At 38.8% G+C, this 25,585-nt stretch overlaps 1 protein-coding gene across 1 annotated transcript in view; it reads left to right on the forward strand.

Moving 5' to 3' along the window:
* The first annotated feature begins 10,303 nt into the window (after positions 1 to 10,303).
* Positions 10,304 to 25,585, forward strand: part of TLN2 (talin 2) — a 122,075-nt gene continuing 106,793 nt past the window's right edge. Inside the window, exon 1 of the mRNA XM_065688114.1 lies at positions 10,304 to 10,314. The gene's annotated coding sequence lies outside the window, so the exon portion shown is untranslated. The remainder of the gene's footprint in view (positions 10,315 to 25,585) is intronic.

Here is a 25,585-nt window from a genome sequence, read left to right on the forward strand (position 1 = left end):
TACAGTGTAATTGGAATAACATGGAAAAAAAAGGAGACAAGGCAACCTTATAGGTACTTCGTGCTTTTCTAATTCTTTATAGTGGAGTGGAAGTTGCTGGTCTCAACGTGCTTATTAATAACAATCGTGGAATTACAGAATGGTCTGGATTGGAAGGGACCTTTAAAGATAATCCAGTCCAACTCTTCTGCCATGGGCAGAGACCTCTTTTACTAAATGAGGTTGCTCATATCCCCTTCCAGCTGTCAAAGATGGAATATCCACAGCTTATCTAGACAACGCATTCCAGTGTCTTACCACTGTCATTGTAAAAATATATTTCTTCCTTATTCCCAGCCTAAGTTTGCCCTCTAAAACAGTTGTCCCTTATCCTGTGACTACAGGCCTTGATAAGAAGTCTGTCTTTCTTATAAGCCCCCTTTAAGTATAGAAAGGCTGCACTAACACCTCCCTAGAGCCTTTTCTCCAGGCTGAACAGCCCTCTCAGCCTTTCTTCATAGGAGGGCTATTATAGCCATCTTTCCATTTTGGTGGCCTTCCTCTGGACCTGCTCTAACAGGTTTATGTCTGTATTGTACTGGGGATCCCAGAGGTGGACTTGGTACTCCAGGTGGAGTCTCATAAGAGCAGAGTAGAAGGTGAGAGTCACCTGGTCAACCGCTGTCTGTGTTTCTTTTATGCTGCCCAAGACACAATTAGCTTTCTGGGCTGCAAGGCAGTCTGACAGTCAAGTAGACTAGAAGTATCTGTTACATGCTGCTAGTACATACATTTATGGTATATCCACTACTTTCTTATGGTGGAGAACTGTTCATCTTCAACTTTGACAGTGCTTTGACAAATTCATATCTTGCAAATCTGAAGTCAGTAATAGTTGAAGACCTTTATGCTGTAGCATTCCGGATTGCTTGCATGTCAAGTGTGTGGGGTAGCCTTCTTTATGTATTTCAGACTTGTAAACAAAGCCTCTATTTATTCCAAATGAATGGCGGCTAAATAAAGTAGGCTGCAATATCTGTGGCCTTTATTAAGAGTAAAGGCTTAAATAAGAATTGGAAGCAGGACAAAGCCAGCTATCATTCCAGAGCAACATAGCCTGCAAAAATTCCTGGTTTAATTGTAAGCCAAGCTGTTTGTTTCTTTGTGTTTGTGAAAGCCTGTGCTGTTTGGCTCTAACTAAAAAATTGTACTACAAACTTGTGCTCACAAGGAGCATTGGAATCTATAGCATCTGTGAAACTAGAGGATACGTTCATGTCTTTGCAGAGAACTTGCGTAGTTAGTGCTCCTTCAGCTGTGAAGAAGTATCTTGATAAGACATGATATATCGTGTTTCTTAGTAAAACTTGAGCTAGTTAGGAAATTGGAATTGTTTCAGTGCTGGGAGCACGTTTCATATTAAGTGTTTTAAGGTCAGGGTGGAGAAATTTTTTCTTACCATACTTTTTAGATAACTGCTTTAACTACTAAGATGGGAGGGTCATCTCTTCTCTGGTTATAGTCCTGCAGCTAAGAAAATGAGTCTCCCTAGCTGCAGAGTATTATTGGGCACAGATGTAGAAAGTAGAGCTGACCATATCCAACCTGTTGTTAATAAAACCCTCCCCATCATGTGTCTTGTAGTCTCCTACAAGTATAGTAATAAAGTATCTAATCTTTATATAAATTAAATATTAAATGTTACTCCTCTCATCCCGTTAGCTGTGTAGTGTAAATGGTTTGTGTGTTGAATGACTTGGGAGAGTCCATAAGCATGATAATTTGTTTAAAAAGGGCAACTGCCTTGTGTCATTTGCACAATGTGAAATTGCCATAAATTCTGTTCTTAACTTGGAATATAAACTGAACTCTGTGTTGTAAAAGTAGTGATAATGAAACCTGTTTATTGGGCACATTTGCATAAATCTTTGTTACCATGAGTCCCTCAGGTCTGACTTGTATCCTGATAAGCACTGTGTGGAAGGAAGCCTAAATTGAATATAATAAGTTTTTACTGATGTAGAAACTCCTCTCTGAGGGTGCACTTCCAAGGTGGCTTGGTTTAGATTGAACCAAGGTTAATGTTGTCTTGCTCTTCCTCCCTTCTCCCTTTGGTCAACCTCAGCATTGGCCTGACTGTGCAGTGAGCTAGACTGGAAATTTCAGCCTATCTGAAAACCGATATTGTGGAGAAGGGGCATGGGGTGGGAGACATAGTGGATAGTTCAGCTACCTGCACATACTTGCTATAGGCGGGGCTGAGTGCCAGTGTGAGGTGGGCATGGGAAGAAATGGATAAAGGATTGTAGGATTCTGACTGAGACAGGAGTGCACTCCCAGGGAATCTAGTTCTTTGAGTAAAAGTGGTCTGCTTGCTAGTGGTGAGATTGTTAATGTCTTCATGGACTTCTGTACATGCTGAAATGCATATGAAATACGCATCTCTTACTTTCTCTTTGGATTCTGAACAGGAGAGTTTGGTGCACTGGCTGAGTGAGGAAAAGATGCAGGATTAAAGAGCTACAACTAGACAAGTCAGTGTGCTATTTATGCAAGTGAATGAATGAATAATTCATCAACCAGTTGTGAAAGCAGTGAGAGCAGAGCCAGGGGGCAGGGATCGCGCTCAGAGTCTGTGGACAGGCAGGAGGAGGAGTTGCTCCAAGCAGAGTAGCTGGAACATGCTACTTGGAGGTGCAGAGCATAGCTTATGAAGGTAGTTTCCTGACCTGCCAGTCCCACCACACTGGATCAGACTGGATTGTTATGGTTTCAATTACAACTTAGTCTTCTTATTTGGGCAAGGTTAGTTTAAGTACCAGTTAAATGGCCTGATAGTCTTGTAGTTAGTTAATTGTGTATGACATACTTGATAGCATCAAATGATCCTGCTGCAAGCTTTTGCAGCTGGCATTGCGCATTAGAATTTGAGTGGCTGCAAATTTGTAGATGCAATTGAAGTTCTAAGCAGTTAGATTTTTTTTTTCTTTTTTATTATTATTTAGTTTTGTTACATCAGTTGACACATTCAGGGACAGAATTTTCTACCTAATTTAACTTTCATGTATCAGTTTTTTTGCAGGTGCTGAATAGGTGTTGAATAACTTGGGTAACTATAATTACTGTGCAACATACTTCAGTACATCAGGCCATGCAAGTAAAGACTGACTTCTGTTCTGTTGAAATTACTTGAAAACGTCCAGTGTACTAATTTAATTTTGTCAATTGAAAGTTAATAAAGCATCATTTTCTGCACTTAAGGGCCAGCTTTGTGTAAAAGATACCTGTGACTTATTTTTATATCTCACACACATAGACTTGTAGTACAAGCCTTGGGTCACTGGAAGAAACAAGTCATCCGTTATTGATCACTGCCCTGGCACGTTATTTTAACACAGCTAATCTGCTAGAGGCCAAGATGATTATATGCAAGTGCTTTACAGGCAATGTCATTAATGCCAGTAACCATTGTGCTTTGAAGTGTGTATTAATAAACCTGAAATAACTGGTTAACAGCTTGCCAGGTGAATATTAAATGTGTTTGTGCATGTATGTAGGGATGTAGAGTCTTGCCTAGTTTTCCTGGTATGCACTGTTGTTATTATATGCCGTAGAAGAAGGGTTGAAACTATAGCAAGAAATCTAACTAAAGCATCTCTTCCAGGTTACAGGCTTGTTTAAAGTTTCCACACAGCCCAGAATCTTTTCCAGTCCATTTTGTTGTGTTGTATTCTAGCAATGCTGGCCGTGCTGGTTGGCCACTAGATTGTATTTAGCTGCCCTAGAAAATCTGGTCTCTCATGAAAGTCAAATCAGATAGAAAAACCTGATAGAAGGTTGTTGTCTAACATAAAGGGAGAGGGGACTATTTCTGCTTTCAGTTGTTAAGATTAAGACACTGCTACACTTGTAGTGTTTTCAGTGCTCAGCAGTAGTCACTAAAATAGATGAAGTTACTAAACTTCAGCTCTTTCTTCTTTGCATAGCTTTTCTGTTGCAGCTAAGGGCATTGCTTACATATGCCATGCATAAATTGTGTATTTCAAGGATTAATTCATCCTATATGAAACTGCAGGAGATTGTAGAGTGCCAGGACAGATGAGACTGTTTGTATAAATATCAGCCTGGGAAGATCTGTGAAACTTAATTAGTTAGCTGAGCTGCATGGAAATGGGATCTGTTTTGTGTTACCCATCTGTACTTCACTGAGATTAATCTAATTATTTCTGAGTGACTAGCTAACTGATATTCAGTACCTTGGCAATGTTTTCTTGCTCTATGTAAGTTTGCAACCTGGGTCTGAGCAGTAGTTTTTACTCAACACTGCAAGGACTTTGATGTGCACAAACTGGAGCATCTTTAAATTCAACCCAGCAGTCATAGAGAACAATCTGAATATTCTTTCAGTACTATTTACAGCCTGCTGCTAGTAACTAAGTTCAGAAAGACTACAAGTCCTTACTGTTCCCTGATCTGTGGTGGGCACTTCTTGTGCAGGAGAAGGCATCTCTGAATGTTCATTGTGGAATTTTGTAGCATAATAATACATTCTATATCTTAAAAATACAGAGAACATAGTTTCTCATCTGGGGAACAAACACTCTTACAAGACTGCAGTGAGTTCACTCAATGCTACAACAGTGCTGTCAGTATTGCATTCTCCAAAGTTCTCATCCAGTGCGTTGCTGAAGTCTTACAGTTGCAGTGCCGAGACCTCAGAATTTGATGTGCTTTGAGGCACTACTTCGTTAGTATCTCTGGCAGGTCAGCACTGGGCTGTGGATAAAGATTGTGGCAAACTCAGATAGCATGGTTTTGAATTCTGTTCTCAATGTTTTGAATCCAAAGTGACCAAATTTGCAAGCTAAATGTTACAGAAAGCTTTTTCAGAGGTGTTATTGTGAGTCTCTGGTGGTGGTGGTGGTAGAAATTACAGCTGCTGTTTCTGTAAGCATTTTTTTTTTCTGGGGTAGAGGGAGAAGGGGAAGGTATACTAGCTCCAGGGTTGGACTGGAAAGTCCTTAGAGCATTGAATGTTTCAAGTAGGTTTTTACCTACTCTCCAAAACCTCCTGTAGGTTTTAACCTGCTGTCAGTCTAAGCAAATAACTGCAAGGCCTCATGATTGGCTATTGGTAGTCTGGGATACTCTGTTGCAGTTGAAAAGCCAGTAATTTGTGCTGTTAGCTGTCAAATAAGATAGTTACTGCAGAACAGGTTACAGTGTAGGTTTTTTTGAATCTCTAGTTATTTCTGGCATGCCTTCAGTTTTCTTAGATAAAATTATCATTACCCTTATCTATAAACTCTTGAGATGGCTTTTAATTAATCTGCACATCTTTGTGAAGTATCTCCTTATTGCTGAACCTTAAAACTGAAAAAAAAGCTATGCACAGAGTCATAGAATGCTATGCATGAGTAAGCTAATTAATGTAGTTGAGAGCTTTTTAATCAGGGGGAGTAAGCAAAGATGTTAGATTACTTCTGTAAGTTTTGTAGATCACCCTGAGCAGTTGTAACATAGTGGATTTTGATACCTTTCTGCACTGGGGGGCAGGAAGGCTGACGCTCATGCTGTGAATGATGTCTTTTGTTATGTTGAGCTTTGCTACGTAGATGAGCAACAGTGCTAAAGTGGATGGTAATAACGGCTGCTATGGTTTCAAGACCAGCACATGAGTTCATTTCCTAATTGGTTTTTTTTTTTTTGGGGGGGGGGGGGGGTTGGGGGAAGCTAACCACTTGTAAAATAATCCTTGGAACCTGAAACAGCATATTGTTGTGGCATGGTCATGGCTGAGGCTGGGAGTAGTGGAACCAGGCAGGAGTAAAAGGTACACACTGTATCTGCATGCATATATATGGTTACATTGTATTTGCTTCACCGGCTAACACCATAGAATCATAGAATAGTTAGGGTTGTAAAGGATCTTAAGAACACTGAGCTCCAATCCCCCTGCCATGGGCAGAGACACATCACACTAAAACATGTCAACCAAATCTCTGTCCAACCTGGCCTTGAACACCACCAGGGATGGAGCATTCACAACTTCCCTGGGAAACCCATTCCAGTGCCTCACCACCCTAACAGGAAAGAATTTCTTTCTTGTATCCAACTTAATCTTCCCCTGTTTAAGTTTGAACCCGTTACCCCTTGTCCTGTCACTATAGTCCCTAATGAAGAATCCTTCCCCAGCATTCCTATAGGCCCCCTTCAGGTACTGGAAGGCTGCTATTAGGTCCCCACGCAGCCTTTTCTTCTCCAGGCTGAACAGCCCCAACTTTCTCAGCCTGTCTTCATACAGGAGGTGCTCCAGTCCCCTGATCATCCTCGTGGCCCTCGTCTGGACTTGTTCCAACAGTTCCATCATCAGCTTCTAAGTTCTATTTAAGCACTGTGAGTAATTATTACTAAACTTTGCAAGCATGTTGAAAGTTCCAATGGCAAGTATTAAAATAAGAAAAGTTTTTTTGTTAGACCCGTGTAATCTGAATTTGAGCTCTTTGAAAGGGAGACGAGGTCCAGGAAAAAGCACGTCAGTTGAAGACTTCATTTCTCCTCATATGAACGTCCTTAGCACCAATGTTGTAACATTCATGTAGACTGAACAGTCTTTCTATTGACTGCAATATTTACTCCTTTACTGGCTCTAGTGTAACTTTATTGCTTAGTTTGTTGAGTGAGGTTTGAGCCCAAAGATGTTAATGGATGAGTTACATTAGAATAATATATAGAATTTTTAAAAGTTATGTAAAATATGGCCTTTATTAAAGATACTCTGTTACAAATTGGCCAAAATATTGTAGTTTTTGACAGCCTCAGAATGTGCCAATCACATCATAAATGTCAATGAGGACAAATGACTTTGGCACTTAAAGAGAAACTTGATTCACAAACAAATTCTAGGTGCCTGGAGAGTGATTGATTCGCCATAGTATTTTACCGCAGTTATCTTGAAAATAATGATAATTTATTACAAACAAGTATTGGGTGATAGAAACAGTGACACTGCAAATCTTAAAATTATCGAGAGTTTCCTTTTTTCCTACATATCTCCAATACTCATGTTCTTGGAAGCATTGCTCAAGTACTGTAGGTTAGCCATAGCTCATGTTTGTTTGGATAGCAGTTGCTGCTGTTGGGTCACTCCAGCTAAATTTTGCAATATGAGCTGCCCTGGTTTGTTATTAACTTCCCTGTGAAGGACTGAAGTACAGGATACTTTGCTGCCATATTTCAGGTTGGTTTTTTTACCTTTCAGCCGTACTCTGCTGTGAGTTAATATCTAGGTCTTGCTTGCTTCTGGACTGTCCTATTGATCTCTTCCAGTATTCTAAGACAGCAGATTGCAGGAAGAGATCAGTTAAGTACAATGGTATGGAGGCATATTTTACTGTCATTTAAAGTTCTGCATACCTCAAAGACAGGTAGTAATAGTGTGATGTTAGATGTGCTTTAAGAAGTCTTGCAAAGCAAGTGGCTAGAGGCAGCTTTTGTTTTATGCCACTTAGCCCTTAATGATTAGTCCATGCAGCTGATAAATAGTCAAAGTCAAGGCACTGCTGGGTTAAAACTGTATTTTACATCTGTATCCTTTAAAGAAAATACTGAATGTAAAACAGAAAGGAAAAAATTCTGTTAATAAAATGGATGTCTCTTCAATGGCTGTTGTTATTTTACAGTGTTACAATCTTAGGGAAAGTGTTTGAGTGCATAACCTATAAAACTGTATCAGCATGAGGAGGAAGAATTTTGGGAAGCATTCAAAATAACTGAATGTGGTAAGATTTAATTTGTCTGAAGTTTGCTACTAGGAACTTTTACCTTTGAGAAGACATCGTGTAGTATATGTGGTGTTTAACCATGTGTCAGTGTTCTTGGCATGTGAATTATTTGGATAAGTTATTAGTATACTGGAACATGGTAAATGCATAGGAAGATTTGCATTGTAGTTTATTTTATTGCAGTTGCTTAGTTTGGGAACAAGTCTTGCTGTCAAGCAGCAATGCCAAGGGAGTGCCCCATCAGATGAATTATTTCTGCTGAGATGCCTAGGCTGGCTTCAGGAACTGAAGCACTGTGTCTGTAGCAGCTGACTTGGTTTCCTTGCTGATCTCGTGCTTACCAAGTTCTGTGGTCTTTGTTCTTGTATGGTACCTCTTCTGGCCACTTCTGGAGAGGGAGCTGTAGCAGGCATGCTTAAAGGCCTTTTCAGTTTAGGCATATACTAAGTGTGTCAACTCCAATATGCATTTTCTTCAATTAATAGTTGAAGATAATGTGCCATGCCTCTAATTTCAGACAACTGAGGCTGGGTCCCTAAGAAGAGCAGCTTCTGCTGACAAGTTGGGTGCTTTTGCTGCTTGATGTTGTTTAGTTGTTGCTAAGTAATGGATAAGATTGGCAATATCACATTTGGACAAATACTCTGGAAGAAATTGTATTATATTTAAAAGAATGGAAAAAGAAGAAAATGGTTGCTGAAATAAATTTTCTAGTGAAAACAGTGTAAAAAAGAAAGAAGTGTTTGTCCTCAGCAGTTCATTAGCTGCTGCTCACTGGGGTGTCGTACTAAATACTACATGGTATGTCAAACATCTGTCATCCTGCAGTTGTTGGGTTCTAGAGGAATATATGAACAGGAAAAACTGGGTTTTTTTGCAACAGTTTCACACTATGACACTTCAAAAAAATGGGAAACGCTAGATTTTTTATTTTTTTTTTATCAACTCAACTTCCTATGACTGCATGTAGAAACTTAAAAACACTTCAGTCAAAATGTGGTTCAGATGTCATGACTGGTGTGGTTCAAATGTGACTGGAAACTGCACTTTGAGAGACTATTGATGTATTTATCAGTTACCCTGCTCTGAAAATGCAATGAGATTTCTTCATCATGTGATAAGCATTTTGACTTTTTTCTCTCTTTTTTCCTTTTTTTCCCCTCTTTCCTTTTAAATGAGGAGTGTGATGGTAACTTAGCTTTCCAAGTTGTTTGAGGCTATTTTCAGGCACAAGTGTTCACTTATTTCTCTCACTGACATTTCTGTCACCATTAACATGACTTTCTTGTGTCAATACAGTTGATCTGTAGTATCACTTATATTTAATTGCTTGAATACTAACTTGAGTTTGATACTGACTTGATTTTGAAGTACAAACACTCAGACTTGCCTGGAATTTTCATCCCCCCCAAACATCTTTTCAGCTGCTTACTGCTCTGCTGATACTCACCCCTGATGTTCCGGACTGTTACCCTGTACACATTAATGACGACAGCTATTGCAAGGAAGGTCTGCTTGTTCTGTTCCAGAAATTGTAAGCACTTGTTTAAAAGTCTTTCATGTTGGGTAGTGAATCTGTTAAATAGTGAGTTTTGACTGTGGATTTTCCTTGCTCAAGAGCAAGATAGGTGCCATATTATCCCTTTTGGATGAATTACCGTATTGATGTGAGTCCCTGAGCTCAAAACTTGGCTTTTCTTCTTACTGGGCTGTGGAGTCAAGAATGGTTTGTTTGATTGAGCAGCTCCACTCTTCGGTCTGCAAGTAGACACTAAATTATCTTCAGGTGTTGACATTCATTGTGCAAAAGGGTATAACTGGCAGTTTGAGCCTGAAATTAAATTGAAACCATGAGTTAAAACTTTTAAAGAGAAACATTGAAATTTTTCTGATTTGAAGACTATGAAAACCCTGCAAAAGAATGAAAAATATGTATTTTATTTGCTCTGTTTACTTTCTTTGCTTCTGTCACTGTGTTCACTCATAGCTTTACTCTTGCAAGACCCTAGTTGTAGTTTATTTAATAGCCTATAACAAGTTATATGCTAACTTCCTGTTGTGTTGTGGGGTTTTTTGGAGAAAATGAAACTGTTTTTAGGAGGGAGGAAAGAGTTTATAAAATAGCCTCTGCTGCAGAGGAGGGAATGTTCAGCTTGACATACCCAATGTTGGCCAACTTGCACCAGTCCAACAATACAGTTGCTGTTTTGGCAGAGCTTCCCAAGTTACTTGGCTTTTTGCCTTGTAAAGGGTGATCATTAGCAAACTTAAATTGCAACTGAAAATTCTTTGTTATAGGTAGGGCTAGTGCTATATCACTGATCTCACTGTGGTGCCGAAGTGTCCTTGACTTCTGTTCAGATTCAATTCCAGGAAGTTTGCCAGTATTTTGTCATTCAACGTATTAAAAAACTTCCTACAGCCTCAGGTTTTGGATTTGTGTACTGCTGACAAGCATAGTTTGGTGCAAGTACAGTTGACTGGATGTTGTGACTACAAAATGTGCAGCTTTGGGTTTAATGTTTTGTATGAATTATCCTGACGAAGTGCGGTAAGAGGAGATCTATAGGTCAAAGATGATTCTAAGAGCTCTTTTTGGGAGGCATATTGAAACTTTGTGGAAACTGCTCAGTGTTGTAGTAAATTGCACTCTGAGAAGCAGAGCCAGTTTATACAGCATAATGAAGAGAACTTCAATAGTATTACTGTGTTCTAGAAAGTCATGTTAATTCATATTTGAGGGAATGTAAGAAATGGTGCAGACTGTTAAAAAGATGAATCAGTGGAGTTCTCCCTTTTCTGGAAGTAGGGAAAAACCCCCTTGGACTAGGCCTGGAAATATTTGTCCTGAAGTTAAAGCTAAGTCATTGTTCTTCTTTAAAAATAAAATCACAGCGAAATCATGTAATAACTGGTATGCATTGTAACTAAACCATGTGCATACTGATTCACATTCTCTGAATCTTAGTTCTTTGTATACTTCCAAGTGGGAAGGCTTGACACTTCTTTTGCATCTGTCCACTTTTAATGGAGTTCTTTTTCCTGTTATTCCGTTATTTCAGAGTTGTCTACCTCTCTGCTTCTGCCCCCTCCTTAGATTTCTCTGTGCAGTCTTCTCAAAGGAAAACAATCTGTGTATATGGCTTTGAAATTGATCTTGGACTTTAGTGAAACTTGGCAGTCTGAGCATTTGGCTTTTCAGTCATCTTCATTATCATTATTATGGCAATTTTCTGATGTTTTCTTAGTTCTGTTAGGTATTTTCACCTGCTTTATCTTTAATCTTGTTTTAATTTCACTTTCTGCTTTTGTCTTGACACATGCTATCTTACTGAGTATTGTACCTAAGTGTCATGTGTATTACCTGAAATGATTTCAAGCTTCATACTCATGCTCTGTGGACCTTCCGCTTATGTGAAGCAATTCCAAAGTCTTTTGTTGGAGGACTTGGTAGGAACTGAAGGTGTCATGCATGTGGTTTTGGTCATTTTTTCTGTTGGGATCTAAAACATAGCTACTAGTGAGTGGCTGTGTTTGTTCCCGTTGCATCAAAATGAAGTTGGTACAACCCAGAATCTGAGCTTTCTCAGCAAATTGGTGACTTCTGTAATGTTAAAGAACTGGACTGGACCTCTGGTGATAATTCAGCAAAAGCTGTAGCTCTGTGGTGGATTGACTTGTATAAGACAATTGCTTGGACAGCCACAAATTTTGGTTTGCTAGGTATTTGGCCTCCTTTGGTGGAGCTATGGTTCTCAAGCTGCTTATCACCAAATCTAGGTGCCACAGACAGTCTTTTGAAAAGCGCTATATGAAGGAGGAATTGCTGCCTATCTTTTTCCTATGTCATTTCCCTTCAGCCTGCTGTTTTCTACTATTTAGCCTTCAAGGTTACATGTTCATTACTGGCCTTTTTTAAAGGCTGTATATTTGCTTTGCAAAGGGCACTCGTGTGCCTCTCCATATCCAGAGAACAGAGGCAGCTAAACCAGTCTTGATCTATTGAGTGGCTGTGTTACACTTTGAAAGATTTCTTAGTTTGGGCACACAAAAGGAATATTCAGTTCTGTTCCTTCTATGGCTTGTGCGGACTGTTGCCCTTTGAAAGGTAAACGGCTTGCGAAGCATAGGGCTAAGCTGTGATCTGGGAGTTGTTGAGTGTATGGTGTCCCTATTTCTATCTCAGTCTGGCTTGGAAAGGCTGTTCTCAGCTAACAGGGAAAAGCCAGTTAATCTCTTCCCATCTTAAACAGAGGAATTATTACAGGCACCTTTGAGAGCTAAAAAGTGTGACATAGGAGATGTCTAAGTTCTGCCATGTAATTCCTAAATTTTATATCTCTATATGGCTTAACCTAGTTCACACAAACTTCCTATTAGGACTTGCATGTTTACTCTTAACAGTTCTCATGAGCACATGCATTGCTTTTTAGACTTAAATAGTAGTGTAATTTGAGATGAGAGCTGTAGTGCAGCAGCTAAATATACCCTTACAGCATAGCCCAGGAGTTCAACATTCAGAAATTAATTTTTACAATGAAGGAGGACTTGGATATTTTTATAGCTACACCAAGTAAACAGAGTTTTCATGCAATAGTGTAATTGAAGTTTAATTTATTTGTGTGCTCTCCTGAGATATTCTTAGGTGCATAGGTGTTGGTATAATAAAGTTAATATGAAGCAAATCAGTTTAAGCTAAATGGTAATGTTTAGTTTGCAGGAGTTACACAAATATGTAAGTGACAAGGTGTCAGTTGAAGTATTTGTAGGTGGCTGATGTATTTGCTGTGTAGTGCTACTGGATATAGATTAAAAGAAATCTATTCCATTTGGTGGCAGAAATGGTTGAAATTGTGCTGAAGCTTCCATAGTGCAATGTGTTAATGGGATGTTACTGGCAAGATGCATGGTCAGTGTGGATTTTTGTGTAGCTATTGCATGAAATTTTGCATGCTAACTTTAAGCTGTTCACTTTTATCTAGCAAAAAAAAATGTGGAATGGGGGAAAAATGATATCTTAAGAAAGCCTGAGTAGTTGCAGTTGAATTCATGCATTTTGTAATACGTAAATGCTAAAATGAAAGAAACATTGGTGTTGGCCTCTGCTCTTTGTTGACATTTTAACTATTACCTTTCTATGTTGGAACTGGTGTTGTATTCTAGAGGTAAGAAAATGAGGTGGCTTAGCTTCATTGTGCTTGGATTTTAAGCCATACCTGTTTTGATGCAGGATTCTCCTGACTGAACATGTTACGCATTGTACTGAGGAGAGATACACTGCCAGAAAGGAGGAGGCATTTTGCAAACTGTATTTTGCAGATAAGGCCCATATGAGCACTTCACTAGCATTGATGACTTCAGATGGTTGGACAGCAAACTTCACATTTAATTCAGGTTTTCTTCATTGCAGATGCACTTCTATATGTCAGTTGCAAACTAACATCCTCAAAATGGACCTGGATGTCAAGCCTTTTTCTGGACAGTTCTAGCAAAGTTATGTGTTTATAAGAAATAGTGGGCTGATGTGAGAAATTATGTAATCACAATGAGGCAGCAAATAGGAAGGGAATAGGATGTCACTTTCCTCTAAGGACATGTTTAAGTTTGGTTTTCCACCAAATAAGGAAATAATTTGGAATAAAGCTGTTTGCAGTCAAACTTATTTATTAGGTAGTCTCGAAGCGATGCAGATCAACAGTTATATGTTGCTAAGACTATTCTGAAAACTAGATTTCACTGACTGAGGACACCTAGAAATAGTGAACAGATGTCAGATTTGGTAATTCCACCATATGGAGAACATGATATAAAGCTGTATTGGTTGAGTCTGTTGCTTATCGGTTGTTCATGAGGTTTGAAAGTAATTGTCTTCCCAGAATGCTGGGGAAGAATTGGTGAGTTTTGATTCGTTGACTGTTAACTCCTCCATTTCTAAGAGAAAGCCTATGCATGTATGGTGGTATTTTGTGGTCTATGTTTTGGGATTTGTCTGCCTTTTCATCACAAGTGGTGGGTCAGATTATGTTCTACCTTTCCTTCAGTTTGGCTAGGCCATTATTTAGACGATAAGAACATATGCCCAAAAAGTGGTATTTTGGATAATAGTACTAAAAATGTAGATGTTCACACCAGCAATTCAGAAATGTTTCAGAAGAATTTGATATCCTGGAAGTGATTATTTTCCATTGATAAAACTTTGGTTTTCTGCCTGTTGTGTGTATTTCATTAAGCTATGCTAAGGTTATACTGCAATTAGTCTTCTGTTTAATCCTAGAATGGTACTTCCAAGTATGACTCGATCTGACATCTTCCATGCCCTCTGGCTGATGAGTCCCCTATTGCTTTCCCTCCAAGAAAAAAGTTGCCTCTCCTAAATGCCAGTTGCAAGTTCAGGCCACGTGCCAAGTGGTAAATATGTCAACCACAAGTGTGTTTCTTCCTACATGCTGCTCCCCATGCCAGTGCAGAAAGAGGGTTTGGCTTGGATGTTCTTGGCTAGAATTGCTTCCAAAAAACTTGCTGTACATCTGTTTGTACAGTGAAGTGCTGTCCAAGGAGCCAATAGCACATAGTTGTAGGAGTCTTGAGTGTTAATCATTCATGAGAGCAGCTGGAGTGAAATTAAATCCAGCAAACAGTTCTGATTTATCTCAAACTAAAATTTGATGTTAAAGGATATTTTGCAGTTGCTTTCCTCTTGGCCTGAATTGATAAAAGGTGATTGATTTCTAGAAGTGCTTATGTCTCTTCTTGACGTACCTTCTTTCAAGGTAGTAGCTCTAAAAAGCTTGCATGCTCTTTAAATGTGGCCTTGTTAACTGTGGTTCACCTGGTAGATAATTAATATCTAATACGAGGCTCAGTAATAGCTCAGAATTGCTGCTAGCTTCTCAGGTTGTAAGCACTGTATCCCTGTGTTGGGCTGTTCTGAATTTTCACACAAGTAAGGAGCTTTGTTTCTGAATCTATGACATGAGAGGATTCTGTCACTTCAAAGCATTGTGAGGAGCACTTAAAATCTTTCCGTAATAAAATCCATGTAATTGAAACATAGATTTAGTAACAGAGCAATAAAGGTGGAAGTTGAATTCTGACAGTGTCACTTGGCCTATTGACCTGCTAAATGCTACCTACCAAATCCAGGTACATTATATCACCAGTTTTCATGGACATGCTCACTTCCTCTCTTCACCCAAATGGCTTATGCATAGCTTTGTGATAACGATTTACTTCATGGTGGTTTTTACATTCCTGTGGTTTATGCCCTGGATTAATGTTCCTAAGCAGATATTTTAGTTATTGCATTTCACAGTCAGTTGTATTCTTACTAGACTCTTGTATTTTAAGGTCTGCAACTTCTGAGAGCAAAAACTGGGCAAAAGTTTCAGGCTTTTTGCACATGCCATTAGTGTCTGTTCTGTTATCACTAGGGTTAAGCTGGTAGCTGGGCTGTTCTAGACCTTCAACTCTGACTGTTACACATCAACTTTATCATTAGCATTAGTATTCCTGTGTTAGCTGTTGCTTATGTAATATGACATAATTCCTGTACCTGAGACAGTGAGGTCAGTTGTCACCTATGTGGCTAGCTTAATCCAGTTAAACCACAAAGTGCAGAACTGGACACAGGTCATGATTTTCAAATTTTGATTTTAGTACAAATTCTGAGTGTGAGGCTTCAGATTTTTTGGCAGAGAATGGCAAAAAGATTAGTATTATATGCAGTAACTCAGGCTCCCAAATACTTTGTGTGTGTTTCAGTAGTCTGCAATGTAAGTTTTGGGTTCTGTTCATCTTCTTTGTTAAAGCTATTGTTCTGCCTAAAACTTAAATATGAGCTTTGTATGCTGGTGAATTAATAAGCCGGAAATGTGTTAATTCTGAAGTGAGAGTCTGGGGCTGAAAACCTGAGAGGCTTTAGCAGAGCTGTTAAGGCAACTCAGCTGAGTTATAACAGTAATTTCAGCTTTCAAAATCTGGAAGCAATAAACACTAAAGATGTGCTTTTTGAATGCAGTGGAATCAGTCCCTTGGGCAGACAGCATATAAAAAAAACCCTTTGGAATTAACTTTGGATATCAACTCTATGATATTCTGAAAATAGTGAAATGCTATATGCATGCTGGAGCTGAGGAAGCTGTATTTTAACTCCTAAAACATTAGTTCTGTGCAGACTGGTGTCACAGTGACCTGTTTCAAAAAGACCAGATAGAAACACTCCCTTATTTACTTGGTTATGTTGGCTTTAACTCCAGGACAACAAATGGAACATCAGTCAAAATTTATCTTTCTGGAGTGTCTGTTGTTTGAAGTGTTAGGAGTCAGTCTGCTCTTCCATACAAACAGCTTGGCTTGTTGCTGAAATGTGGGATTTTGTTTCTTGTGTGGTTTATGTTTTGTGGGAGTGGTTTGGTTTTTTTGGTTTGTTTTTTTTTTTATTAGTTGGTTTTGGTTTTGGTTTTTTTTGGTGGGTTTTTTTTTTCTTTGGTTTTCTTTTTCCTTCTTTATCTTTGAAGCCATGCAGCCCTACAGCTGTATAGTGGCAACTATGCCAGTGGTGATTCAGAGTGGCAGGTAAAGGGCATTGTATCTGCAGCACTGTATCTACAAGTTAGACAACTGAAACCAGCTCTGAATGACTAAGATTGAGTACTTCAAGGTTTTGCAGCATTGAGATAGTTTATTTGAGAGCAAAAATAAACAGTGCTTTCTCTCCAGCAAAATGCCTTGGGATGATCTGGTTTAGTTTTCTTGAGGCATATATTATAGAAGTCTGGGTTGGTATATGGGGGTTATGTGACCTAACTTCGAAGGTGAACCACAGTGTGGTTGGGAGAGTGGAAGTTGAAGCAGCTCCAGTATGGGGAGTGAGTGAAAAGGATAGTATTTGGGGTTAGACAACCCATGCACACAGTTGGATGCTGTTTTGGTTCAAGACCATTTCAGTGCAGAAGTGTGATGGAGCATTACTTGCCTTGTTGAAGAAATATAAATTATTTATATTAAAAAAAAAAAAACAAACCAACTTTGATCTTAGACCATATAGCTACAAGTAGTGAAAGCATCTTGGAAAGGGTTATTTCATGTTCTCCTACATTGCTCTGACACTGCCTCTGTCCAGAAACACGTGCTTGGAAAGCTTAATCCTGTCAAGGGAAGACATTTCCTTTTTCTGGGAGGGGGGAGTGAGGAGGAGATTGAGCTTCTCATATGTTTGGTGTCAATGAAGAGTGCAAACAGTGTGAATTTCTTATGTACGTGTTTTTCAACGTTGTCTCTCCTTCTTCCCCTGTTTAAATGGCCATTCCAGACATTGTTCTCCCTTAGGACACAGTGCTGTTCAACCTGTCTGTGAGCACTGCAAAGCATCATTTTTGTTCTTTGGGTGAGTTGAAGCAATTAAAATGTCAGGAAGTGCTTGGGACTGCAAGACCTGTGTCTGTGGAAAGGCCTTATGAAATTCAAAACATATTTCAATTGGAAAGAAATTATTTGGCAGCTGCATTGTTAAAGATGTGCTGGTTTTGGTTTGGTTTTTGTTTTTCTGAAATATTAACTTAATGTCCTCTAAGACAAATCAGGCTGAAAGAGAAATGCTTTATGCATGTCTGGTGTAGTGTACAACTATGTGGTGCACGCTGTAGAATGACTAAATTCTAAATCACCCAGGAACTCTGGTGATTAAACCTGCCTTCACATTCCTTCTTCCCCCCCAGCCCCTTACCCAACCACATTACACTTACCACAAGAAAACAACTCCTTCCTGCAAGAGGTAGTTGCTCATCTGCTTAATCTGTTCGGTGCAGCTTCACTCACTTGTATTTGTTATTTGGAGAGGGAAGTGCATTGAAAGTAATCTAAAAATCCTAAATTGCCAAGGTTGAAATACTGTATAGGAAGCTTGCTACCAAGTCATTGTGCTGGGAAGATGAGCTTTAAGCATATAAGAAACTGAAAAAGGACTGTCTTAGAAATTCTTAAGAAACTTTATTAATTATAATCTGCTCTGAGGAGTTTGTTTCTTCCTCTAGAGAGATCTAGAACAGTTGCTGATGACATTGGGCTCACTTTCAGCTAGAACAGTGTTGGTGGGTCAGAAAGTGCTTTAGTTCTAGACAACCACATTCACTCTGAGTAATTTTTAATGCTAGCTGGTTTTGATCTTAAATTCTACAATCCCAAGGGATGGAATGGAGAGACACTGATGGAAGATGTCCATGGGCCACAGCTGCTCATTATCACCATTTGGAGTCTTTGTCAGCATGCACAGTGGTTGAATTAACACTTCCTGTTTCCAGAAAGTGGGTTTGGATTTACTTTTTTCATTACTGAGGTGGTAGCAGAATAAACCAAATTTATTCTAGTGAGATGAATAAACATTATGTGCTTGAAAATTAATTTAAGGAAATTATTCCCTGTGGGTGAAAATTTGAGCTTCATTTCTGTATGTGGTTAGACAAATGTAGAGGGAAAAGACCTAGAATACTGAGATAGGGAACACCTGTATAGTTTGTGTAGCAGATAAAAGTGTGGGGACTTCCTGAGATATTAGCTTTACCAATTCTGAAGTGATGTGAAACTTGGACAGTAAACGATATCATAGTGTGCCGCTTAATTATTTCGGGTAGCTTGATCTCCGCAAGTAGATAATGCTGCTTCCAAAGGCTTTTTGTTGGGAGAAATAGCAAGACAACTGTATTTACCACTGAATTTTGAAAATCAAACTCTTTCAATGAGGGAAATAATTTAAATTCCAAGACTTTTAAGTAGGTAAAACAATTATTAAATTATTATAAAAATATAAATTATGTAACACCAAACAATTGGTGTTAAAATGTCATACTCTAAGTTATAGAGTTCTAATGGTAAACATCCTGAGAAAGTTGTAACTTGGTTCCAGAACTGCATTTTGACACCTGATTGCCCTGGACAGCCCTCTGCTTGTGTGGTCTGTCAGAAGACACTTTTAATTTCTGTAGTTTGAAAGCAAATGTTAAGAATAATTTCAAGATGTTTTTATACAGTAATGACCTTTCACTGCGATAAGTATAGAATCATAGAAAAGTTAGGGTTGGAAAGGACCTTAAGGTCATCCAGTTCCAACCCCCCTGCCATGGGCAGTGAAACCTCACACTAAACCATCCCACACAAGGCTTTGCCCAACCTGGCCTTGAACACCACGAGGGATAGAGCATTCACAGCTTCCCTGGGCAACCCATTCCAGTGCGTCACCACCCTAACAGGAAAGAATTTCTTCCTTATATCCAATCTAAACCCCCCCTGTTTAAGTTTTAACCCGTTACCCCTTGTCCTGTCACTACAGTCCCTGACAAAGAGACCCTCCCCAGCATCCCTATAGGCCCCCTTCAGATACTGGAAGGCTGCTCTGAGGTCTCCACGCAGCCTTCTCTTCTCCAGGCTGAACAGCCCCAACTTCCTCAGCCTGTCTTCATACGGGAGGTGCTCCAGTCCCCTGATCATCCTCATGGCCTCCTCTGGACTTGTTCCAGCAGTTCCATGTCCTTTTTATGTTGAGGACACCAGAACTGCACACAATACTCCAGGTGAGGTCTCACAAGAGCAGAGTAGAGGGGCAGGATCACCTCCTTCGACCTGCTGGTCACGCTTGTTTTGATGCAGCCCAGGATACCTATTTTTTTGAGGAGGAAAATTGTATCTCAAGCTGTCTGAAGTCTGAAGATCAGGCATGCTGTGTTAGGTTTTATTTTCTATGAAGGAACTGAGATTTTAAGAATAGCTTTATGGAGTGCAAGAATGGAATAGAGAAATTAAAATGAACCAATTTTGGTGTCATGACTTGAATTAGAGCACGTCTGTGGATTTTGTTAGCAGCTTGGTATATCTTGCTAAATTTTTTGCAGTTCTGCAAAATCCAGCACTGTGTTTGAATCCATGCTCTTCCCTCCTTCAGCACTCTCAATCTAGCGGCATAGGTCTGTGTACTACTGGCTCTTCAGAAATACATGCCGTTTAACAGCTGAGTGATAGCTAAAATGATGTTTGTGGAATTTTAACTGTGAAATTTCCTAAGCACAACATATTTACATGAATACAGTATTCTAGTAAGAATCAAAGTTGTGTCTGACTTTTTTTCTGGAAATACCTGTCATGTGAATATAAATAGGAGTATTCTTACACTGCATTATGATGCAAAATACAGTGAGACTTTTAACTCTCTGTTTTATAATATGAGCTTTTCAAAGTAAGAAGTTACAATCATTGGCAAAACCAACTTGAAACTTTTGTTTTGAAATAGGAGAAACAGTAGGTGCACTTTCTGGTGACTACTTTAAAGACTGAAATACCCCAGGAAGGTTTCTCTGGATGTTCTCCATGTTCTCTGTGGGACTTAAGCAAGGTGTTCTAGAGTTGTGTCTTTTCCTAACTGCTGACTGGGTTTTTCAGGCTGATTTGCCTCAGGTGCAATAGACTTCCTCCTGTTGGAAACTTCTAGCCTTGACTGTGTTGGAGATGCTGGGTCTGCTGAGCCTGTGGTGGTGGGGTGTAGTGTGAAGATATAGCTAAAGCTGTTACAAGCTCTGTAAGAAGCTCTGTGTGTGTTTGCATATCGGAAGTAATATCATATAGGCACATAGAGTGTGTGTGTATTGTAATAGTGTCAGCCCTGAATCATTTATCTTTGCATTTCAATGCAGTTGCATTTTCTTTGATAACCAGCTTTCATTCTGAGAAGGTCTAGGATTTGCTGTAATGCACACAGACTGGACAAGATGGTACCTCTAAGGTTTGTTGGCATAATAATGAAAATACACATTGGTTTTGTTGAGTTTGTATCATTCTGGTTTGAGTTCAAAACAATTTCTCTTTCCAAACACAGTAAAAATATGTGCTAAGGTGAACCTCAGATAATCAGTATATTTGTGTTTTGGTGCGTTTGTTACTGTCAGGTCTGAAGAGAAGGAAATTTTATAAACCACTGCTCCTTAAAAGAACATTTCTTCAGTCTGGTAAAACAGTGAAGATGCTATAAAAAGTAAAAATCCAAGTTATATTGCCGTTGAAAGTGGATTTTTAACACTTTGTATCTGGAGTCTGTACCGTCACTATACTGACCCTTTGGGTGCAAATATAGAGCAGCCCAGCTTTCGAGGAATATATTTGGGAAGCTGGCACACTTCCTGTTAGTCATGCCACAGAAGTAAATTGTCTGCTTTGTCTACCACAGTGTAAATGGGCTGTAGTTCTGCTGTGAACAGATTTAGCTGGCAAATTTTATGCTAAATATAGACAGCTTGAGAATTACACCATTAGAATGGCAGGTGTCCTGTACTGGTAACATATTGTGAAGAAATTGTGCCAACAACAAAAATCTTGTGGTGTTTTTCTTGTATTTTTTCTCTTTTACCTGTCCATTGAAAAGTTACTTTTATTGCTTATTCAGCTGATACACACACCTTTTTCCTAGGGGAATTGCAACCCCTAAAACTAACACTCTCATTGCTAATGACTTTATTTGCAGATGTTTAGCTAAAATGTATATGAATTTCATGTCATCATTCAAGATGGAAGTGTTCGCATTAGAGAACCTCATAATTTGGTTATAACCTTGTAGTATCTTACAAAAGTGATACTGAAATTAATATTGGCAATGCAATAATCTTTTGTTCCAGTTAGCTTAACTGTCAGTACGTGGAACCAGCCACCTTTGTTACCATTCTTGTGGGGATTTTAAATGTTAAGATCAGGATCTGGGGTTAAAGTCTACCAAGCACATAGGCAAGCTGTTTAGAATGGTAATGTCTTTTCTTTAAGAAGAAACAGAAATGGTAAGCGTTGTGATGGGCAGTCAGTGTAATTGCCAAAGACTTCAGATATTTTTCTGAATTGCATTATGCTGTAAATTCTGTTTTGATCCAACTGCAAGCCCACCCTTATTGTGGTGGGGTTTTGGTTTTTTTTTTTCCCTGGTGAAACTGAAGGTTGAATATGCTTGACTAGGGATCAGGAGCAGGGCAGTGTTCTATTGATACACCTTTCTTGGATTAATAGCTTGAAAGAAAATGTGAACATGCAGTGAAAAAGAAGCCTGTTTAGGAAAAGTGCTTGAGTCCTGAGTGACTTAAAGTAAAAGTAGAAGTTCCTTTTTTTTATGTTTTTAATGGTATTTGGTAATGACAGCTGAATTCACACTTTTTCATAAAGGTCATGCAAATATGCTGTTGTTTATTTATGTTGCCATAGAACTGCTGAGGTTTACTAGCTTCCACTGAAACAGTGAATCTTTGCAATGGACAGCTAAATTATTGATGCTGTAATGTATGTCACATAAATAGATGAGAAATCAGATTAATTCTGACCTGAGTGCAAGTATGTATTTGGGTATTATGAGTGTATAGCATCATAGCAAGGGAAGATGGGCCTTATGCTGAGGAATTCTTTTGTGATACTATGGAGTTGTGTTCACTGCTCAGGTGTTATTATGCAGTGGAGCACTGCAACTGTTCTAAGACAGTTTCTGTTCTCATGAAGAGTAGGCTTAATGTCTTGTTTACATTTGTTAAACTGTTTACAGATTGTCTGGTTGGAAATAAAGGGTAATGCTAGTGTAGATTACAAAATTGTAAAAGGTCCAGAAATTACAGTTAGTGTGAATGGTACCCTGCTGAGGAAAGTGTCATGTACTAATTTTTGAATACCTGTTATTTCGCATCATTACTTGTCATTTTCAATTACTATGTATTGTATCACATGATGGAAAATTATGTGTTTAGCTCTCTTTTAAAAGGACTATATTCTCTGCTCAAATCTAGACCCAGAGATTTTATTATAAATGAAGAACCATTGATGATGGCTGTAGTTAACTCCTTGCAGACATTGCAAGTCTGGCATACTTAATAGCAGTTTATATTTGTCATTCTCTGGACACTTCCTGTAGTAATACTCAGGGGGTGATTGTCATTCACATCATGACAGAAGAGTAAGTGTATTTGACAGGTGGCACCTTTCTAGTCCGTGGTTTCTTAGAGGGGCAGTAAAGCATAACTGTCTTGGGCTTCAGATCCCTCCTGTGAATCAGTCAAACTTACTTTCTGTCATCAAAGGAAATGCATTGCCATTTTATGCCAGGATTACATATTGTTCTGGGCAGGCATGTTTCAAAGAATTTACCAAGCATGACTGAATATGGTGTTTGCTACAGCTATTTCTATAGTAGTAATAACAGTAGTAAAAACTGAAAGAAGTTACGATTTAACTTTTAGTTAACTTTCTTTGCCTACCTTAAAAGGAATAACAATTTACATGAAACAGGATTTTGTCTTTCTACTCGACAACAAAATTGGAACCTTTTTTTGTAGCTTAAGAGAGGAAGCTCAAAATATTAAGTGATTAGCAGATTCATTTGTCAGGGGTGATACAATAATGTGATAATATAGAAGAAGAGTTTAGAATAAAGTTTCAGTAAGAACTCTCCATTACAGAAAACATTCTACTGCTCTTGAAGAGCCCTGGACAGGAGCAAAGTAGTATTTGCCTGGCCAAAATTTCAGACTAATGAAAACACAGGAGTTAATAACAGTCAGAGAAAAAAATTAATGCCATGTTTTTCTCTTGTGTTGCAGAATTTACCTGCTGTGCCTTTTCAGACCTCCTCAAAACTACCATCACGTATGTGCAGGATGCCGTAAAGATTGGCAAAGAAAAGCTGCAAAACAGTTGTTAAGATCTAACAGGGTGAAGCAGCCCTCCTTAGAGGTTGAAAGCTGAGTTTTGGCAGACCGCTGTAGGGCTGAGCTGCTGCCATCTGTCAGGTACAGAGGAAAAAGGTCTAGCTTGAATGCTTAGGCTCACAATGAAGCACCATTTTCATACACTAGGAACTAAACATTATTCGTTTAAAGTTGTGAAGTTTAAGGGGAGAATTGTATTTGAGAGTATAGTTTCACCTGGGGGGTAGTCAAATTTGCCTACATGCTGAATACCTTGTTCAGCAGGTGAATTCTGATCACTTATGAAGTATCTGACACAGCAGTAGATTATGTTGTGTATGTTGCTGGTAACTATCTGTAAAGAACAGGTTTGATGGGTTATTTTGAGTAGTTAATCTTGTTGAAGTCAAAGATGTCAGGCAAAAAGACCCCGAAGTGTTGGAAGGCTTGGAGTGGAGACAACCTTAGTGGCCTCTAAGCTAGGGAGAGTGGGACAATCTATATTAACATCTGATAGAAGAAGTTTCTCAAACTTAAAGTATTAATGCTAGGTTTTATGTGTCTAGTGTGTTGGAACGGCAAGAGATGATAATGAGTATCTTCTTAAACGGATTTCTTGCTATCGTGGATGTCTCCTGTAATACTTTGCTGGGTAAAAAATAAAACAACCAAAACCCCAAAAGTTAATTAAAATTGTTAAATTTGGTGTTTCATTTCATTCTATGAAAAACTGATTTACCCGCAGTAGCCATTGTGGGGTAAATGATGCTTATTGGTCATTTCCCCCCCTTTGTTGCCTTTTTAATCCTTCTCAAATAGTAAGGATACTAATAAAGCATGCAGCTGTTTTGTATGGTTGAGCAAGTTAGATGTGATAGAACTAAATGCAGAATTTCTGGGTTTATATGCAGTGCTCTTTGTTGGCCTCCTGCAGCTAGAAAAGCTTTCTGGTTTTCAGGTGGTGCCATGCCTAAAACTGAAAAAATCAGTAGTTGCAACCTGGCTGCAGGAATAATGGTGGCTTTAGTCTCATAATTGAATAACTTTGCCTTTTTTTACAGCAATGCTTGTCTAACAACAGTAAGGGGGTGAAAAACCCCAAAACACCACTAGCATTTGTACCAAAACCACTTCAGAGAAATGTAGCTGCAGCTAAGAAGAAAAAAAGGAAAAGGCGGAGGATGCTTATGCTAAAAAATACTCCAAATTTGCAGAAAGCCCTGTTGAATTTTGTGTAAACTTCCAGAATTAGGGGCTTTATGCACTCACTATTCCCACTTTACAATACATTCAGGGTCTTAGGAAGGAGGCTCATGCTGTAAACAAATCCAGGATTCAGGGCTCTGATTTGCTGGCTGAGCTTTAGGGCAGTGGAGTTCTAGCTCTGACTGCATTCCAGGAAGTGAGGACAATAGAACAGACAAACAGTGATGAGCAGTTTTTAGGTTCTCTTTTAGCTCCAATTGGTAAGTAAAAAAATATATGGCTACTTCAGCAGTAACTAACCCACTTGAAGAAGGATCATTCTTTCCACAGTTACATTTGTTCAAGGTAGTCTTAAAACGTAACATAGTATAATAAGGTTTTGTTTTTCCCTGAATCCACAGGATATGTTAATTTTTCCACTGTTAAATACTCATATAACTGAAAATTTACTGTTTTAAAGGAAGTCTGAATTTTGAAACTTAGTATTCTACTTATTGGGTTGCTCTGGTGATGTATGCAAATGCATTGTTCTGTTGCATTCCTTGATGTAAAATGTTAAGAGAGCTGTTCCCTCGCATGCATCATTTCCAGTCACATTTCTGATTAATATGAGTAGATAGACCCTCCTGATACGCTACAGAAAAAATAATTTCTATTTCACCATATTTGGTTTACAGTTTGAAACCAAGCTGATTTTGTTTTTTATTTGTTTTTTTTAAGCAATAGCTCTGTTACAGAACTGCATCAACAGCAGATTTCAGAGCAGCTTCCCACTCATTTAAATCATAGTGATGGTAAATGAATAACGTGTGTTGAATTGGAAAACTTATTTGGGGGCCTTTGTCGGGTGTAACTAGAAGGAAACAATACTGGGATGGTCACTTCATTCTCTGCTACATCAGGGTTTTGTCCCCTAGAATGTGGTAT

Source organism: Lathamus discolor, chromosome 8, assembly GCF_037157495.1.
Source record: "Lathamus discolor isolate bLatDis1 chromosome 8, bLatDis1.hap1, whole genome shotgun sequence".
In the NCBI taxonomy this organism is placed as follows: domain Eukaryota; kingdom Metazoa; phylum Chordata; class Aves; order Psittaciformes; family Psittacidae; genus Lathamus; species Lathamus discolor.